This window comes from Gopherus flavomarginatus, chromosome 3 (genome assembly GCF_025201925.1).
Source record: "Gopherus flavomarginatus isolate rGopFla2 chromosome 3, rGopFla2.mat.asm, whole genome shotgun sequence".
NCBI lineage: Eukaryota > Metazoa > Chordata > Testudines > Testudinidae > Gopherus > Gopherus flavomarginatus.
This window is the reverse complement of record NC_066619.1, coordinates 269,541,556-269,560,450: the sequence shown is the minus strand read 5'-3', so window position 1 is coordinate 269,560,450 and position 18,895 is coordinate 269,541,556. Positions and strand designations below refer to the sequence as shown.

General features: G+C 38.8%; 2 protein-coding genes across 3 annotated transcripts in view; both read right to left on the bottom strand.

Annotated features, from left to right (window-relative positions):
* The window catches only part of TMEM129 (transmembrane protein 129, E3 ubiquitin ligase), a 415,719-nt gene that overhangs the window by 271,888 nt on the left and 124,936 nt on the right, over positions 1-18,895 (bottom strand). The window lies entirely within an intron of this gene.
* The window catches only part of FAM53A (family with sequence similarity 53 member A), a 97,563-nt gene that overhangs the window by 70,270 nt on the left and 8,398 nt on the right, over positions 1-18,895 (bottom strand). The gene's annotated exons all lie outside the window — the stretch shown is intronic.

The window sequence follows — 18,895 nt, the reverse complement described above, 5'->3', positions numbered from 1 at the left end:
GATCTTCAGCTAAAATTGGATCTTAGAGTTGTAAAACAGAAAGCTGACTGGAAAGGTAAATGTACATTCAAATACACATTTTAAATTGAAGAGAACATTTCCTTGGTTAGCAATAAAGAGAAACCAACAGTAAGCTCACCGCTGTATATGCTGTGTCCTGGTCGTCCCTTACCTACCTTTATTTTTGCTATCCCTACTATCACCAATGCCCAGAAACTAACTTCTCTTTCATCATGCCTCTTCTTTGAAGATCATTAGCTACCTACTTACATCAAGAACAGTCTTACCAAAGCCACCCCCATCATCTTTGCTCATTTGCTCTAAACTCTCCTCTTGTTCCTTGCACTTCTCCATGCAATGATGTAAATCTCTCTTCTTTTTTGGTTTTCCATCTTTTCCCTTGCCCCCATCTAGGCTTCCAAACTCACTTCTACCTTTGTCTCAGCAATAATTTCTCTACACCCATCCTTCAGTGAACTGTTGTCCCATATCTTAGCTTACTTATTTCAGACTGTCAGCTTTTCAGTGTAGGGACACATACTGCCTTTGTAAACACATCATGTAAATTTATAGTACCAAATAAAAACGATTAATAAGTCAGACCGATTCACTTTAAACCATGTGCTTTGTGAAGCATCAGGAAGAGATGCTTCACTTGCATTTATACAAAACTGGAACAGAGAGCTATTTATACCCAAGCACATATTCAGAGATGCAAGTCAAATGTAAAGTAACCAAAGACTGTTTACTCTTCAGAATTGTTTTGCAATATTGGGAATGGCCAAACAGGAAGAGACTCACCAAATTAAAAGAGGCACCAAACCATCAACAAGTTTTGTTTGCATTCAATAGGATACTTTATCACAAATTCAAATATTTTTTTTTAAAGGAGACAAGGTGGGTGAGGTAATGTCTTTTATTGAAATGTGTGTTAACCATGTATGGTAAGCAATCTGTTCCATTTTGTATTTAGCGGTGACATTCTGAGTACATTCCCAGACCTGAAGAAGAGCTCTGTGTAAGCTCGTCTCTCTCATCCATAGAAGTTGATCCAATAAAAGACAATACCTCACCTACTTTGTCTCTAACCGACCGACACAGCAACAACACTGCACACAATTTGTGATAAAAACAGATTAATTTAAGGAATATTGGAAAATAAGTGATTATTTTGTAAATTTATATTACAAACATACTTCAATATATTGTATTTATATTTTAAATATGTCCAGTATTTTCCACATATACTAATAGTTTTCTTGAATAACTGCTAACAGTAAGCCAGAGGTTATTTGGGTACTTGACTTAAGTTAAAACCATTTAAAACCTAGGTATTACCCATACAATACTGCCTGATTATCTTTAAACCTGTCACCTAGAAGTAATCCTGAGAATATAATTTCATATTATAGCCCGACATAACAGCAGATTTCTTTGGAAACAGTAAAATTGTTGGGATAATATAAATACGCTGCTGTCACTCTTCCTGCCCTTCGCTCCACTCTGATTTTAGTTGCCATGAAGTAGGTATTGTTTAGGCTAAGACAAACACTTGAATGCTTCCTAGGAGCTGTGCAGCTTCATTGGTCTGTTTCTACAGAAATGCAAGCTAAAAGCACAATGCTGTCATCCTTTATAAGCACCCAAGTCTCAAAACATTTGCCAGTGCCTCTCCTGAAATCCAATCAAATCTCTGAATCAGAAATTGAAAAACTCCTACAGAGCACTGATGCACTCATCACTAAGAAGGGTGTGGTGGTGTTTTTTTAAACCGAAGTAAAGTATCTGCCATACCATACAACACAATTTAAGGCTGCTTTCATATTCTGATGCTCTTATCTATAGATGCACGCACATGGCCAAATTCTGCTGTTATGCACAGGCAACCTGACTGACTTCACTGGAAGTAAGCAAGCATAACCAAGAAAAGGAATCTGACTCAAAAGTCTAGAAAGCAGCAGTATTTTTATCTTAAGTTGGGTTTTGCCATTTACTATGCTTCCATCAATTCAGATGAGCATGTTATTAAAAAATATTTCATTTTGACATATTTTAGCAGGGACAGATAGCTCAGTGGTTTGAGCATTGGCCTGCTAAAGCAAGGGTTGTGAGTTCCATCCCTGAGGGGGCCATTTGGGGATTGGTCCTGCTTTGAGCAGGGGGCTGAACTAGATGACCTCCTAAGTCCCTTCCAATCCTAATCTATGATTAATGCAAAGACTTTCAGATTAAAAAAACTATCATAGGATAATTACTCCAGGAGAGCAGCCACCAACTCCTGCTAAGCTTTTCAGCTGCAGTTTCATTTCACCTCCTTTCCCTTTTCTTCTTTAAGTAGAATCGTGCAAAAACTTACAAAATCACCTGCTTAGAAAGGACAGGTAGGCAAAACCAATCAAACTAGCAGAGGAAAAAAGTGACTGATGATATACAAAGAAACATTTACATAGTGGATACAGAAAGTACCAGCTAAAACAAGACTAGATACTAAAGATTTTTCTTTGCATCATATTGTAGAAACTAAAACCTTAGTTCAATTAATACATCTTATTATGCAAAGTAAGTGGAGGGGATAAGGCTATTGGATACTAATTTTTAATCAATTGGACATTCCAGACCATGATTTAAATCCAGAAAAAGAACTCTTGAAATAGCATGGCACACTATTTCAAACTCAGATTAAACAACAAGTCATCCAGGAGTTGTCACCTTTATTAGTTCCAGATAGTCACAAAGATGGGCAAGTTACTTTTTTTTAGTAGAGACTCATTAAGGCAATTTTCTGCTACTGGGCAATTTACACTGTTTATATTTTCCTTCATATATACTGTCATTACGAAGACTGAACCATAAGCATAGATATAGGTCTAGTTTGTATCTTCCCTCCTTCTCACCCGCACCCATCACACACTCCTTCAACCAAAACTGATCCTACTGTGAAATTTAAAGTGAACCTATTAAAAAATAAAAATAAAAAAAGGAGAGAGAGAGACATATGTTCAGTACAGTTACCTGTGAGAAGTTACTAAATTTACCAAAGCTGTGGAAGATAGAGTATGTACTATAAAGATGATAAATTACATTAGTTGGACTAATTCGTTTAACTTTCTACTAGATTTCAGCTCCTGCCATTCCTGTTGGGAAATCCCAGCTTTCAGCACTAGGTAATCACAGAGTGAGAGATTGCAGTAGACAGCTCAGTGTGGCTACGACAGCACTCAGACCACTGCTAAAAATCTGAAGTTTTCTTATAAAGGTAACTATTTTGAGGTAACCTGTATGTTAACTGACATGTTCTCATACATAGGCATCCACAGTTCTTTATATCATTCATAGATTAGAGCGGTTCATTCCACCAAACCGAAGCTTCAACAATTTTTCCTTCCCCCTTCCAATTCAGACCCCTTGCCCTTTGCTAGGCAAACTACTGCAGCACAGCGTTCTAATCCCAGTCTGCTTTGCCATTTCTGATACTGGCTACTGAGTCAGGATGCTAATGCCTTAGAAAAAAATTAATTGTCCAAGCTACCGATGGATTAGTTTCTTCTTAACCTTGTCAGTTAGTAGTTAATGGCATTAAGTATGTGTGTTTCTCTTCTAAAAGAAAAAAAAATTCCCCTAAAACATTACTGTAGATGGTCTCAATTTATACTGATAGACCATCTACCAAAACAGATACTTTTTTAAATCCTACCAAAATCAGACTCAATATCTTGTGGCAGCGAGTTCCACTGGTTACTATTAGTTACACTATAAAAAAGCACAACCTATTTCCTCATATCTGTTTCGAATTTTGTGCTTTTGAAGTCTATAGATGTGGTCCCCAACCTACTGTTAAGCCATCGGTAATTATAGTTCTGGCTGGTGGAGGATAAGCAAAGGATACACACTTCTATACATTGTTCTGATCTGCCCACCACTCTAGGGACTCCAAAACTGCTGAAGGTACTCCGACTAGGCTATTCAAAAATTAATAATTTGGGAAACATATCAATTTCAGCCATCCTTGCAGAGTATGGAAGCACAATCTCACACGGGAGGAGGAGGGATAACTCAGTAGTCTGAGCATTGGCCTGCTAAATCCAGGGTTGTAAATTCAAATCCTTGAGCGGGACAATTAGGGAACTGTGGTTTTAAAAAAAAAAAAAAAAAACACCAAACACACCACCACTGTCTGGGGATTTGCCCTGCTTTGAGCAGGGGGTTGGACTAGATGATCTCCTGAGGTCCCTTTCAACCCTGATATTCAATGTTGAACTACATAAGTACATGAAGCCATTTAGGCTAGCAATGTCAAGCATACCCAAACAGTGGTTGAGAGGTGAAGATCTGAGACACGGACATAGACAGCAAATTGTCTGAAACAACTTGTGCGAGAGAAAGGCCCTCACACTCTAGTAGGGCCCCAATGAAATTCATTTTCTTGTTTTGTAATTAATGTGGATTTCCCTTTGTTCAAAATCAGCCTCAGCCAATCAGAGACATAGTATGAACCAGACTTGATGTGAACTTGGTCTTTGGACTTGCCCCTCACTAGCCAATCATTCAGATAAGGGAAGATGTGAATCCCTGTTTTCCTGACATAGGCTGCTGTTACAGTCATGCATTTGGTAGACACACACAAGGTTAAGGGCAGACCAAAGGGAGTACTGTGTATAGATAATGTAGTGGTGGGTCAACAAATCTCAGAAACTTCCTAGGGCTTCACACAACTGCTACATGAAAGTAGGGTTCTTGATGATCATGGGCAGCAAGCAAGTCATTGTGATCCAATACAGGAAGAATTAGAATTAGGGTTTCCATGTAGAATTTCATATTTGATATAATGTTGAGACTTTAAAGGTCGAGAATAGATCTGACCCTGTACCTTGAACTTGCGAATCAGGAAGTAATGGGAATAGAATCCCTTTCCCCAAATGATGAAGGGCAACATTTTCTATGATTCCCAAACCTGAGTCTTAAATCTGCTGAAGAAGCAGTAACATATGTGAAGTACCCCTCAAAAAGGGATGGGGCAAGGGAGGAGATGGTTTAGGAACTGGATGGCATATCCTAATCCCACAGCTCTCAGAACGCATTTGTCTGTGGTTATTGTTTCCCCAAGCCTTGTAGTTGTTGAACAACCTGTCCCCCAGCCTAGACTTGGGCAGCAGACTCCAACAACAGATCCTTGATTGCGTATCTGTAGGCTGCCTGGACACATCAACAAGTAATGCACCAAGCAGAACATCTCAGATTACTATGCTGCTTTCACTTACCTGCTCTCTCCCCACAGCCCCCCAGTCTTGCTTTACTCCTACTGCCATGTAAGAAGCCCATCTGTTATTAAATTGCTAAAGTTATAAATGTATGTTTTATGCCATCAGAAAAGTGGTATTCCAAACCAGTTATCACAGAGAAGCCATTATATGCTAGCACCTTCTCTTCAAAGACAGCAGCTTCCAAATTCATATCAGAATTTCAGTGAAAGAAAGATATCAAGATGGTAACCAAAATATGTTTTTATAAACTCTAAAAGCTCATGACCTGGCAGGATTAAAATTCCAAAGTAGTTTAAGTTTAGCCCTGGGGTATTCATGACACAAAAACAAAAAAACCCAACCAAAAAAAAGAGGCAATTCCTTGGATCAGTAGGGCTTTTTGGTTCAAGTCTAAGACTGACTACAGAAGTTCCAGATCTATGTAGTTTTCAATCCCTAACTGTCGTTTTCTAATGAAACCTTTATTACTACTACTATAATAATATTACTGGATTAGTACATTTCCAGTATTTAGCCCTGGGGCCAAAATGCCAGAAGTATTACTGCTATACCAGGGGCTTGATTCTCATGAACCACCAGGTCTAGAAAGTACTACTGGGATCCTTACTTAATATGGGAAAGTCTTTTTTTTTTAATGTTATTCTCCTTTTACGAGCCAGAAGATGATTTCAGAAAGCAGTGGGACAGAACTGATGTCCTATCCATAGTTAAAAATAAGGTTTGTAGGCTCTATTTGTGCTGACCAGATATACTGTTTAACATCTAGCTAGCAAATCCTACTTAAGCAGCAGTTACTGTTTCCCTGGCTTGCACAAACATTGTATAAAAAAATTATACAAAGATAGTAAGCATAACCTTAATGTCAAAAACTAGGAACTGAACCAAAAAATACAAGGCACCTAACAAAACATTTACGTTCCAAGTGTCTTCAGTTAAGAGAATCAGTGACTTAAGCTACAAAAAGCTTCACAAATTCTCCACAGAATGCTTTCCACAACATGCCACAGAATTTTAAGTTTCTATGCAGTGTTCAGCTAGGTATGCTATACATTAGAAGGGGAGTGAGGAGAAAAAAATATTTATAAATATTTGAAGAGACATTTTGTTTGTATGAAGTGAGAAATACGGATTTTAGTTTTCAGACAATATCAAGACTGGAGAAGCCCAAAGCATGTGAATGACTTCAGAAGTAGTCTACAATAGAAGAAGATATATCAATTGCTCTAAAAAATACTCTGTTATCCAGTGGGTCAGCTACACTAGATTTGAAGAACTAAGACTCAGGGGGTCATTGGCTCAGAAAAAAAAGGGATGAAGAGAATACATTAAATGCACCTTTGAGAGCTAAACTCAGCCAAGTTGCCATGGAATCCAGAACCTATAAAGACTGCTAGGCCAAGACCCATTTCCTGTAGCAGAGGAAAGTCTGATCCTAGATCTTCAGCAAGCAATAGCAACAGAGGGTCCACTCCAACAACTGGAGAAAAGCAGCACAAAAATAAAAATAAAAAATAATAAATAATAATACACTCAAATTAGAGATTACATCCTACACAGATTGGCAACTGCTTACCTACCTCCCACAGTCTGGATGGGCAAGTCTGCCTGCAAGAGAACAAAGCTTGTACCACCAAACACAGGTTCACGATATTGCTGTACTCAACAGGAGCTGGTGTTTTCTGACCTGGCCTTTGTACTCAAAGGGAGTAAAGTGCGTAAGATCAGAAGACAGTGCCTAAGAACCATGCCATTAAGCCTCACCCAAAGCCTTCTGTGTTAGACAGGGAAAACCTACAAGTGGATGGAGGGGTAGGGGAGAGAGAAAATTATACATTTTAAACCAAACCAAAGAGCATCCAGAAAGCTAGCTTCCAGGCAGTGCAGGCAGCCAACAAACCCCTCATGCAGGAGAGGTGCACAAGTGAAGCTTGGTCTGTTTTTTAACCCATCTCCCCCTTCTGGAAAGGAGGTGTGAAACCCACTGCCTATACTGGCACAGGAGTCTTACATGGAAACTGAAATATTTCAATACAGTCAGAAGATTTTTAAAGTGTTCCTCAATATATTATTGCTTACTAAAAGTTCTATTCTTTATTTCTTCAGGCCATTGTCACAAATATATCAATTCTTCCTAGGAGGATCACCCCCTTCCAGTTATTTTATAAGGTGGGACACAACCCTCCTTTCGATAGCACTAAACAGGCAAATTCAAAACCAATAAATGTAAATAAACAAGGAGTCCGACTGTGGAACTAATTGCTATAGGAAGTCATTAACAAGATTCAAAAGAGATTGGACATTTATATGGATATCAAGACTATCCAAAGGTATAATTAGTGATAATTTTGGAAGAGAGATTAAGCGTCATTCTGCACTTACACCTAGCTATTAGAGACCAGGATATGAGACACCACCAAGGTGTGACTATCCCACATCTTCATACTGCTGGGTTCATGCATCTTCATCTGAAACAGTGGTTCTCAATCTTTGGGGGTCAGGATCCTTTTGTAAACCTTGATGGCCTATCATGACCCAATAAATAGCTTTAGTATAAAAAAAATCTGGTTTACTAAGTATATTTTACCTATGATATAATATATACACATTAATCTAGTAAGTAGATAAGTACATCATGTAACCCAGGGGTTCTGAAACTGGGTGTCGGGCCCCCTCAGGGGGTCACGATCTGTCAGCCTCCACCCCAAACCCTGCTTTGCCTTCAGGATTTATAATGGTGTTAAATATATAAAAAAAGTGGTTTTAATTTATAGGGGAGGGGGTCACACTCAGAGGCTTGCTATATGAAAGGGGTCACCAGTACAGAAGTTTGAGAACCACTGATGTAACCCAACAAGTACATTTAGGTGACCACTCGTTGAGAAAACCTGACCTGAAACATATGGTACTGGCCACTGTCAGAGAGAACACTGAACCAGATGAACCTCAGACTTTTTTAATTCTGCTTACAGCATATAGACAACTGCATTTGAAGAGGATAAATCCAGTTCCATATGTGCCTGCTATTGACATAAGCTGCAGAAAACCTGGAGAAATAGCTTTTCGGAGGTTATTTCTACGCCACATCTGAATGAAGGTTTCTCGCAAATAGTATTACTGAACTAAACTGGTGCATAACTACACCATATCCTTTAATATTGTGCTGTAAAGTCTGGTCTAGTAAGGCTTTCATACATTGCTTTTACCATTATTAGAATTAGCTTTACTAGTTTGGAACTCAAGGAGTTTGGGCAGTGACTACTCATCCACTCTGTTAAGTCTCTCCATATACACATATTTCAAGAAAAATAGAGTTCTAGGCAGTTTACTGAAATATTTTAGTTGCTTACTATGTTTTGGTGTTTTTTGAAAAGCACTTGGCTAGACACCCACTAGCTAATTTTAACTATTAAAAATAATTCTTCAAAATTACATGAATCAGATAACAGCTAATTAAGTTTAGGAACAAGCCATCAAAGGAGCAGATTTATTTAATTTCATCTGAACAAACCCTCTTTTTATGAGCATGTGCCATTTAAAGAGAATGAAGTAACTTCAAACAATTTAAGTCTCTCTAATAAGACACAAAACAAAGATTCTTGGGGGAAAACTGACATGAAACTCATAATTCATTAGGAATAAGAAGTTCTACACATTAAATACTGACAGAATAATAGTGCCCCAACCCCCTGAAGGTTTTACTGTACTCTTCAGAGAGGCTAGTGCTCAGGGACCTGAAGCAGAGAGTACAAAGATGCAGCCCAGCTGGCTATGCCACTCCAATGACCCTTCACTGCACTCAAGTGGTGAGAGGAACTGGGGGGCTAAGGTGGGAGGGAACAGGAAAACTTGAGAACAGACTAAGACCAGCTGCACTGCACATCCCATCCCTCAAAAAGAGTTTTTCTAGATGTTCTTTCTTCAGAAAAGTTTGTTTTAATTAACATTTAGAATAGAAAGTGCCAAGTGAAACCAGAGGGCAAGCTAGCTGAGCCTTATAAAGGATAATCCACGTCTCCAACCTGTTAAAATTCTTTTAAGAAGTTAAAGAGGGGCTTGGGAGGGGGGGAAGCAAGAAACAAGTGGATAAAAATTATTTTGCCCTTCAAAAGGTTTCTAAATACAGTCCCACACAAGAGACTAAAAAGGAATCTTATTAACTACAGAGTGACAAGTCCTGTTATAGTTTAAAACTGGTTAAAAGACAAGCAACAGAGTAGGAATAAATAGCCAAACTCTCACCATGGAAAGAAGTTAATAATGGGGTACCCCAGAGGTGAGTATTAAGGCTGGTGTTCTCTGTATTAACAACCTGAAAAAGGATGAATAATGATGTGGCAAACTTTAACATTTTTTTTTTAAATTGGTTTATTTCTTGTTTTTAAGTGTAAAAAAAACAAAAACAAAAAAAAACCACCTGTAAAAAACCCCACCAAGATCAGATGTCTTTCCAGAATATCTGCTCTAGGAATTATTTTGGGGAAGTTCCACGGCCTGTGTTATATAGGAGGTCATGCTAGATAATCACAATGGGCCTTTCTAGCCTTGGAATCTATTACTCTAGTATGGATTGTAAAGATCTTCAAAAAGTCCCAGCAAAAACAACTCGTGAAGTTTGGCATCCACAAGGCCAAACTAGTAAAAACTGGAAGGAATAATTTCAGTTACTTGTACACTGTTATTGGTTCTGAGTTTAAGAAAGGGAGCTATTTATGTAGACAACTCAGTAGGCAGCAATGGTTACAGTAAATAAAGAGAAAATATATATGCATAGACTCAAACTGACTGCGAAGATTACAAAGGGATCTCACAAAACTGGGCAACAAAGTGGCAGATGAAATTCAATGTTGATAAATGCAAAGTAATGCACATTGGAAAACAATCTCAACTATACATACAAAATTATAGTGTGTAACTTAGCTGTTACCACTCAAGAAACAGTTATGTGGATAGTCCTTTGAAAAAAAGTCTGCTCAATATGCAGCAGCAGTCAAAAAAGCTAACCATGTTAGGAACCATTAGGAAAAGGATAGATCAGACAGAAAGTATCATAATGCCACTAAATAAATCCATGGCATGTCCACACCTGGAATACTTCATGCAGTTCTTGTCATCCCATCTCAAAAAAAGGATATATTAGATTTGGAAAAAGTACAGAGAAGGTGAACAAAAATTATTAGCAGCATTGAACAGTCTTCATATGAGGAGAGATTAAAAAGACTGCGACTGTTCATCTTAGAAATGAGAGAGACCTATAAAATCATGGATGGTATTGAGAAAGTGAACAGGGAAGTATTATTTATCCCTTTACATAACAAAACCAGGGGTCACTCAATGAAATTAATAGGTACAGTAAAAGTTGTGTCCTCCAGCCCTGTACCAGCTGGAAAGCCCTATAAATGGCATTTATCATCTTCATAGAAAGTCTGATTTATAGTCCGGCCAATGGGAGCTGCGGGACCAGCACTCAGGCAGGGCGGGCGCAAAGCCGCCTAGCTGCGCCTCCGCCTAGGAACAGCAAGAACAGGTCACTGCTTGCTGGAAGCCGCCTGAGGTGAGTGCTTCCCAGATCCAGCAACCCGAACCCCCTCCCACACCCCAACTCCCTGCCCCGAGTCCCCTCCTACACCCAAACTCCAAGAGCCCGTGCCCCATACACCCTCCCATGCCCCAACCCCACATCCAAACTCCCTCCCTCTTAGTTAACTGGAATTTTTCACTTACCAGAACCCCCATTCCCAAAACATACCAGATTAAAAAAAAGTTTTTACTGTAGTAGGTTTAACAAACATAACACAGTCAACCTGTAGAACTTGTCAGGGGATGCTCTGAAGGCCAAAAGTATAATTGGGTTAAAAAAAGATTTAGATAAGTTCATGGAGGATAGGTCCATCAATGGCTATTAGCACAAAGTAGTCAGGGACATAACCCTGTGCTCTAGTTATCCCTAAATCTCTGACTGCCAGAAGCTGGAATTGGATGACAGGGGATGGATAACTCAAACTGCTTAGTTTTATTCATTTCCTCTGAAGCATCTGGCCCTGACCTGTCAGAAGACAGGATACTCAGCTAGATGGACCATTGGTCTGATCCAGTATGGTCATTCTTATGTAACGTATAATAAAATGCATTTACCAAGCACCTTTGACCATCTCACCTACTCTGCCCACTGACCCTTCTCCCAAGGATGATTCTAACATTCCACAATTCTCAAAAGCTTCAAACAGCTGTTCTGGTTGCATAAATAAGCCTTCCTGGAAAGCTGTTTTCTTCTTACTCTCCCTAAAAGTGAAATTTGCCCATTTAAGGCCTCAGGCCAGGTGGAAAATGTTCAGCTTAAGGTTTGATACTTCATGACTTTGTGTGGCTCTAAAAAGGAGCTTTATATACCTCTAACCATGGAAGCTCCCATAATATTTGACTTGTGTCTGTCAAGGAAAGCTATTAAGTGATTTTGTAAGTTTTAAAAATCTGTTATTTCGCCTTCAGTCCTGTACAGTCAGACCTCTGCATTTTAGGGTACTTGGCTTTATGGACAGAGATTAAAAATTTCACTGGAATCATTTTAAGACTAGTTTATTTCTACAGTAGTTAACATTGTACATTAGTGGTTTTGTCAGCCTCATTCTTCAGGGCAAATCTGAGATTTTCCCTCCCACTGTATCGTTCTATTCAATTTAATGCAATAAAAGAGTTTACACATCCTCCTCCGAAGTATCCAGATTTAGCTTCTACTGCTAGAAAGAGGATCATAGCCTGGTATCTTCAGTCAATATGGCAGCCCTTTTGTTCAATGCAAAACTTTGTCACCAGAGGGTTTTTTTGTTTATTTTAACCACACACGTTAAAGTGTCCCCCAACCCCAGCAATATATTTAACAGAAAAGCCAACAAGAGAAAAATTGTGAGAACAAATGGATATAGGATTTGTTATGTAAGTGAACTCTACAAGCTTACGTGTCATTTAAAAAGGCTTTCTGCTGTATCATCTATCTTGAAAGTGCACAAAACAGATACAGTGCACAATAGACAAGACAGCTCCATTCTGCGGCCCAAACTTACTCTCAATCAAGACTAAACATATGTAGCTTATTACTAAGAAAATTTTCAAAAAGAAAATTTTAACTCAGGAAATAGGGAAAACACTTTCTAGGTATTTAAAAAGCGACACTGCAAGGCCCGAAATTTAAGCTAATAAATGTAAAAACAGAACTATGTTTTTTACTATTGCATGACTGCGAGTTTTGTTTAGATTTAAACATTTGTCTGTACCTTTTGTAATCCCAAACATCACAGCATAATGCTAGAGCATGGGAACCAAAAAGTGAAATGACTCCCCTTTCATTCCCTTTGGGAAATGCAATGTACAGGATAGAAGCAGCATAAAGTATTGAAGAATGTGCATTTTCAGTTTTAATCCCAGAAGGTATTTGTAATATAATTAAGGACACAACTCTCCCAAGTTTTTTAACTACTTCTCCAGTAAATATAAACAAATTCAGCTGAGCAAAGTGGTCTGTATTTCCAATTCAATTAAACCATAACTTCATTTATGTTTAGCATATGTAATAGGTTAAATGGTTAAACAATGTGCAAGCTGAACGTGCAGCCACAACTCTGCCCTCCCTCCTCCACACTACCTGCTTTGTAACTGATGCCTGAAACTTAATGCCTATGTACACAGTACTTTCCGGATACAAAAACTAATTTCTTATTCTTCCATAAGTACACTAATTTCATTGGCACAATGGATATACTTTATACAAATGTTTAAATTTAAACAAAATTTAAACAAAATTTAAATTATAAAATTCTGTTCTCTAAAACAATCATTTTGCTATCAGTTTTCTTTTGCAGACATACTTAATAAAAATTACTGTTTGAAGATATCTTGAGAAAGAAGTGTGCAGCCGTGGTCTTTTACCATTTCATATGCAGCCTGTTTGAATTTTTCATACAATTTATCCTCCATCTGACTAAAGCTTAAAATACTACTTCCACCAAAAAAAAAAAAAAAAAAAAGTTTTTTTTTTAAAATATATGCAAAAAACTGAGTGATAATGTACAGATGTTACATCCTGCAAGTTGATCTCTAGTGGTGGACCCATATACCCAAGTGGAGCCAAAACAGTAAAGAGGACTCAGCACAGATAAGCTGACCCACACGGACAGACCTCCCCTATGCGATTAGGTATTTATACTGCAAGTTCTTTTGGGCACAGATCCCATCCTCCTGTGTGCAGCTCCTAACACAAAAGGTAATGCACATGTTGTCTGGGACCTCTGAACACTATTGCAGTATAAGTAAAAACCTGGCTGGTCCTTATAAGGACCTAGATGAAAGGCCCTGTTTTTATGGAGAGGCCTTCCTCTTCCCTCCTCACCGCCTTTTTTTTTGGAGCGTCTGCTGGAAGGACTGGGAGGACAGTCAATCTCCACGTATGTTCGTATACACATTCACCCACACATTTATAGCACTATCCCTTGGTCCATCTGCCATTTGTTAAAGAGATTTTCAGACCCAAAAACGTCACATCCACCTCTTCCAGTCTAGAAGTCTAGTATCCTAGCAAATCAAGTATCCATTCAACTGTATTTACTGAAGCTGATTGACTAAACTCATGTAAGTATTTTGCCAGCCAGGGATTGCCAAGAAAATCAGATTTCCACTCCACTCTTGTCAGAGAAACATTCTCTGTAAAGGACAGTTGACCATGACAATTATACAAAGGATTCCAGAAGTCTGAGTTGTGGCTGAAATAGAAAAGTAGAAACTATTTTCAACAGACATTTACAATAATCCACTTACTCTGTAAAAAGCCATATGCTGAAGCTGCATCCCTTTTCATTCTTACATCTGAGTGGTGGGGATAACAGAAGCTGTTGCCTAGGCAAGCGATTGGTGGAGTGACATGGCTGAGGTGGAAAAGACAGCTTGGATGGATGAAATGTGGAGAAATAAAGGAGGTGGATGTATTCCAGAAAAGGAGCAACAGTGAAAACGCTGGTAAGGCTGAAGCACACGTTGCCCCCCTACCAAGGAACCCCAGGTGGTGGGGCTCAGGCTTTGGCTTCAGCCTCAGCCCCAGAAAGTCTAACACCAGTTTTGGTGACCCCATTAAAATGGTTTTGCGACCCACAGTTTGAGAACCCCTGAAATAGAGGGATTTTATCCTTGCTGTAAATGAGGAGCTCAAGGCAATCTTAATTAGAGTCACTACCATAAATCCAAATATTTCAGTACCACAATGCACTCTCCCAACTTAGTCTTCCATGAGCCTACAATAAAACACCATTAATTTCAACAGCGAAAAATTAGGGCCACAGTTATTGGTTTAGTTCCAGAAACCAGATTCAGAAATGCAGCCAGAGTTAGCTATAATTCCATCAAACTACCAATATTACCATTATTTCTAGCTCCCCAAATGGCTAGTAATGTTTATTAAAATAAAAGTCACCCTTTTGCCTTTCAAATGAAAACTTAAGTGATGAAATACCTAGCCTGATATTTTCACGAGGACATACTTTATGGCATTACAGAAATCACAGCTGCCACACTTAATTTTACATCTGTACATCAGAAAGCATCAGTTTAACATCTTCCACTGCATTAAGAATTTGATCCCAACACACAGATTTTTGCTTCAAAATAACAAAAACCATCTATACATAATACATCTAGTAGTTCTGGAACCAGCATTTCAGTCAGTGATGTAATATCTTACTCTCTGGCATAGGTTTGGGGGAAAAAGTCTCCTCACAATAAAATAAAAATACATACATTACCGCCAAGAGGTTGAGTATGTGACTTCCAACTCTGGAAGTTAGCTGAACTAGATATTACAGAATGCTAGTCATGTAGCCCCATTTTACAGCCTGAGACATGAAGCAGAGTTTACGCTTAAATTAAGTTCAAGGGCTAAAAAGAAGTCTGTGGCTTCTGTTCCCAACTCTGGCACATCTTTTAGAGTCCACCCCCTTCTCTTTAAGTGCAAGAAAATCATTCCTCAGTTTTCATCATCTTTTGTCTTACAGTAAGAATTTAAAACACAACAATGGAGATATTTAATAAAAACAAGTGCTATGTACTTCTTGAATGATATATTTTAGGGAAAAGTCTAGTATTTTTAAGGTGTAGGAATTAATTTTTCAGCGTTAATGCCTTATTTTTCAAAGCTCTTATCTGACTTGTCATAAGTGTCAAGTTTCTGAATAGATTTGTGTCACAAGGGACTAAACGGTAGAGCACCCATTAATGGTTAAATCTTACCACTAATTCTGAGAGAAAAGGTGGGTGAGGCAATATCTTTTATTAGTTCAGCAGTGTCCTGTCCAAATATTAAATAGGACTATCTAAAGCACAGTACTGATGGGGGAAGAAGGCACACATATGCAGCTATCCAGATGTGCTCTGCCACAAGTACTGAGCAATACAGCAGGCCACTATTTTCAGATTTGTTTCTCTGAACAGCAGTTCTACCACTATACCTCCCAAATGCTCTCCATTCCAAGGAACAATGAGTCTCAGTTATATACATGCCATAGAAGTCTGGTCTCTCCCTTTTGTTGTTGGAAGTTTACTTCAGAAACAAGGCTTTGTGAAACTAAGTTTACAGAAAGCTTTAGGTATTTTACACAAAAAGAAATTAATCCAACATCATTTGAACCAATGTATGTAAGTATCCATGTGATCGTATTTTCATTCCTCTTCTCTCTTCCTTCATCCCACCTTTTTAAACTTACCTCACTCAGGTCTTGCCTCAAATTGGACTGCAGCACAGGAACTGTCTTTTCCTACATATAGCACCTACTATAGTGGTGCTCTGATCCCAGTTAGGGCTTTGGGCACTAATATAATTCAAATAGATAATGTAAATAACTACCTGCAATAGTGTGTTACACTTGGACAGTTGGGCTAAGTCTTTGGCAAACTTTGGCAGGTGAACCATGCAGTTCTTATGAATCTAGACTCAAATCACACACTCCTAAATATATATAAAACCCTTCTGTTTTCACAAACAGCAGGAAGCAGTGTACAAAAGTGTGTAGTAGCACTTCAAAATTACTACAAGTTCTTATGAGGAAAAGTGTGCCGCTCCCCCGCACCGCCAAAATATGTTATGAAGGTAGATTTACTTTTTGGAAGTGTTATGATATACGCATTATATGAAGGCAAACAATTCACTACAATGGCATACAAAGAACCTGTGGTTGAATTGGGCCATCCACATCTGTCATATGGAGGCTACAGGACCCAGCTTCATTTAGTCTCAAGCAGACTTGCTGCTCAAACTGAGACAGCGCTGTACATGTTGTATCCCACAGTTCTCACTTGAAGCTCCCTATTTAGGATCAGGATGGATACAAACTGCTCCATTTTTATGCAGATTAGGGATAGTTCTTGAGCTCTGAAGTTGTCAACGCAGCAGACCTTTGGAGACCCATAATGCGATATATTATGGTTCCACATATCCAAAATTTTAAAAGTTTGATGGTCAACAGAAAACTTGAAGGCAGAAAGTCATTACACACTTCACAATCAAATTGGGAAATAAAAAGTTTTAAAAGTATGACCTTTAAGAAAAAAAAAGAGCCACATCACTTTGAGGGATTGTGGAGGGGTGGGGAAAATATTGACGATACATTAGCTATCTTCCAGTCACTGGGATCAGAAGCTGATTTCAAGGACAGGTTACAAACCATAGTTAAATGTGAAATTGTGGAACTGAGTTCTTCCAGAACTTGAGCGAATGCCATCTGGTCCCAGTGACTTGTTGCTATTAAGTTTATCAATTAATTCCCAAACCTCCTCTAATGACACTTCAATCTGTGACAATTCCTCAGATTTGTCACCTACCTACCTGGCACATGGAACTGGAAGCATTTCTGACAATGCCACCACAGAGGTCCTGGATTTCAGTCCAGTCTCTTGTTTTCCTCTGGAGTGTCTCCAATTTGTCCACATCTTTCCTGAAATATGGCACCCAGAACTGGACACATTACTCCATCTGAACCCTTATCAGCACAGAGTAGAATGAAAGAACTACTTTACATGGCTTGCTTAAAACACTCCTGCTAATACGTCCCAGAATGATGCTTGCCCCCTTTTTTGCGCAAAAGTGTTACATCAGGAGTCCCCCCAAACTTCAGTGCCATTATGGGTAAAGGGGGCTTGACAGAACTGTGGTCGGAAGCCACAGCTGGAAGCATGGCTACGACCAGGGCAGAGAGAGCCTGGGTGGTGCCCCCAAATCATCGAAGATCTCCTGGTTAAGGCATTGTGGTCTCTTGCCCTACTTCCTATCTTTCCTAGGCAGTAGGATAGTTTGCTTTTGTGATCTTCATACTCTCTGAAAAACTGCCAACTCTCTCAAACTGCTTTTTCCCTTTAGATTTGCTTCCCATGGGATCTTACCTACCAACTACCTTAGCTTGCTAAAGTCTGCCTTATTGAAATCCATTATCTGTATTTTGCAGTTTTCCCTATCATTCCTTAGAATCATGAAAGCTAGCATTTCATGATCACTTTCGCTTAAACTGCCCAGCATTTCAACTTCTCAACCAGTTCCTCCCTATTTGTCAAAATCAAATCTAAAATAGCTTCTCCCTTAGTTGCTTTCTCCACCTTCTGAAATAAAAAAAAGTTGTATCCAATGCATTCCAAGGACTTGTTGGATAATCTGTGCCCTGCTGTGTTATTTTCCTCAACAGATGTCTGGATAGTTGAAGTCCTCCATCACCACCAAGTCCTGTGCTTCTTGTCTAAATTGATATTTTTCGGAGCGAGGTAGATGTTTAAATAAATATTTTTTAAAAAGCCAGACATTCTTCAGAGAAAAGCTATTCTATATTATATCCTGCCTTCCCACTACATAAACTTTGAGAAACAATGCATGCCCTTCAAAAAAACGTATTCACAGTGCTGTAGTGGATTTCTCCATCAACCCTCCCTGGCTCAGTTTGGTTCCAACATGTAAAACTCTATCAGTTCAGGAACAGCCTGATAACTGCTATGATACACAACCCTGCAATTGATATGAATAGTGGCAATGATGTTTTATCATTTTTTATAAAACTTTTTTGCAAAACTAGCATCTAGTATGTGTTTGCTGTTGCCAGTTAAGTAATATAGTATGATTAATTTTTGTACTCTTAGGCCCTGATCCTACAACTGGATCTGTACAAGCAGAACCCTCTGCTCACATGAAGCCCAAATGAAATCAAAGGATTGGGTGCAGAGATCTGCTTCCACAGATTCAGCTACAAAATCAGAGCCTTAAACAACTTGTTTGAATTATATGGCCAATATAAGGCAGTTCAGACCTAGAGTTTAGCAGGTTTAACAAAAAAGGCTTTATGAAACATAAATCAAGTGTTGTTGCCATATAAAGCAGTTATTTCAATACAAGTATCCCCTTTCAACAGTCACAGCTGTAGGGTCTTATCACTAGAGTAGCAGTTCCCAAAGTGAGGTCACTCCATCAGTAGATGGGGTCACAGCAATTCCATGTGTGAGGTCATGCAGTACGGATGACACCATTTTGTAAAGCAAAATGGCATCCTCCATGTTGCGTGACCTGTCATGTCTGGTGTGTGTGAGGTCATGGTGCATGGAGGACACCATTTTTAAATGGCGTC